The sequence below is a fragment of the Armigeres subalbatus genome, chromosome 2 (assembly GCF_024139115.2).
Source record: "Armigeres subalbatus isolate Guangzhou_Male chromosome 2, GZ_Asu_2, whole genome shotgun sequence".
NCBI classification, from domain to species: domain Eukaryota; kingdom Metazoa; phylum Arthropoda; class Insecta; order Diptera; family Culicidae; genus Armigeres; species Armigeres subalbatus.
In genome coordinates this window covers 427,452,883-427,455,125 of record NC_085140.1, presented here as the reverse complement: position 1 = coordinate 427,455,125, position 2,243 = coordinate 427,452,883, and positions in this window count along the sequence as shown.

Sequence of the window (2,243 nt, the reverse complement as noted above, 5' to 3'; positions counted from 1 at the left end):
TTCAAAGTGTTTATAAAGCAATTTTGGAATGAATGTTCAGTTTCAGTTCAGTTCAGTTCAGTTCCGAAGCAATTTCCCACTGAAAAAAAGGAATATCTTATAAAATTCCTGAAGGAATTTCCGGAGGGGTTTTATAAAGGAATCATTGGAGTAGTTATCAAAATTATGATGATTTTTTTTGGAGCAATCCTCGGTTTTCAAAAAGAAATCCTGAAGGATTACTGAAAACATTTCGGAAGGCATTTTTGAAGATATTTTCGAAGGAGAGCCTGAAGAGATTTTTGAAAGAATTCCTAAAGAAATTCCCGAAGTTATTCCTATCGGAATTTCCGACGAAATTTCTAAATACTTCCAGGAATTCCTCCGGCAATTATTTGTAAGAACTTTTTCAAAAATTTATTAAATTGAAAAATCAGATTTAAAATTCACAGACATTTTAACGTATAAATAGGGTAAATGATTCGATAGTCGAGGGTGTTCCTATAGTTGCGGTAGTGTAGTTTTTGCCAAACTTACGCAATGAACGCACACGGTTAGAAAAAAGTACCTAATATTAAGTACTTTTCACTCAAATCAGTTTGGGAACCCAAAATTATCAATTTTTCTTGAAATTAAGTAAATTCACCAATATTAAGCAAAATATACTTAATTTTAAATAGAAACTAACCAAAAGTTAGGTAAATTTCACTCAACTTTTGTAAACATGAGATTACTCAACGTTGGGTTCCTACACTTTAATGCTCTTGTTGAGTGGTTTTGCCTTCATTTTATGACAACAAAGGAAAGAGGGAGGAGATGTAAGAGAAAAAGTACCTAAAATTAGGTACTTTTTTCTAACCGTGCAGCAACCCACATTGTGCATCAATTAGTTGACCTGTCATTACGTGAGAGAGATGAAAACAGTTTTGGATTTCCTAAAAAATCGGTTAAATATCACAATCCAGGTAATCGACACCCTGAAGAGGCTCGGAAACCTCCTTTCAAGTAGCTCGGGAGCCTCCTCTTATGATATTATGAAGTTTGATGTGTCGCATGATGGTATTCGTCTATTGCCGTAAAGTGACCACGTACCAGGTTCCGGTGGAAAGTCCGGAATCCAGAATACAGGCCATATTTATTTATTTATTTATTTATTTATATATTTATTCATACTTCTCAAAAAACTTAAGACTTTAGTCTTTTATGTTTAAGTGCCGAGGGTAAGAGAAAGGACATTGCTTTAAATCTTATTTTAAAATTAACAAAAAACATTATAAAGTCAATTATTGATTGAAATGCTCAAACATGCCTCTTTAAATACTACTGTTGAAATATTAGACTGAATACTCGAATGTAATTCGTTCCAGAACTGAATGCCTCTGACAAAAAAAAAATAAGCTTCCATAATGCGATGTTCTATTTCGTTTGATTTGAAACTTTCTGCCTCGCTGACTTCTTAGTGGAATTAACTTGGAGAGTAAATATGGAGGATTTTGATTAGTTATAAAACACTTTTTCGATTCTTGTTTTAAATTTTAAAAATACTTAGAGGCGTAAAAAAATATGGGTTCTTCGGGAAAGTTGATTTCATAAGCCAAAGAATCGATCGGGCGAATTTTGACTGGAAAGGTCAATTCACCGCTATGTTGAATTATTGCTGAACTATTACTTATCGCAACTTCTTTATTCACACAATTTTGGAAAAGGTAAACAGCTACAACATCTCATTTTGAAGAACAATCTCATTATCTGTTTCGTTGAACTAATTCATTTAAAAAATATTCGAAAACAATAACGCATTGAGAGTAACATCCTCAAGATCTCCATTGAAAGTATGTTGAAGCAAGTCTATTTCCATTTAACCATTTTAAAATTTTCCTTAATCGGGTCTCGAACTGCTGAAATTTGATCATCCGCCGTTACTTCCTGAATAGTACAGACATAGAAGATACCAGTACCTCAGTTTTCGCCCACCTATTTTAATTATTTTGTAACTAGTTACAAATAGTTGAAGTTTTCCATGCAGCATCAATCAATTATGAAAAACCTGAACTTTAACTGTTTCCACAACTAGTTTTCGAGAAATGAAGGTTTTGAAATTGGTGGGCGAAAACTGGGGGGAGGGCGTTTTCTGGGTGTCTTACCCTATTCCACACAGGTCAATGCGTTCGTGAGTTTAATCGTGACAAAAACAAAACCTCGTTCAATTTTTATTTGTGAAGATTGCTTCGATAACAAGCCGTTTGTGCTTTCGAGCTCAAATT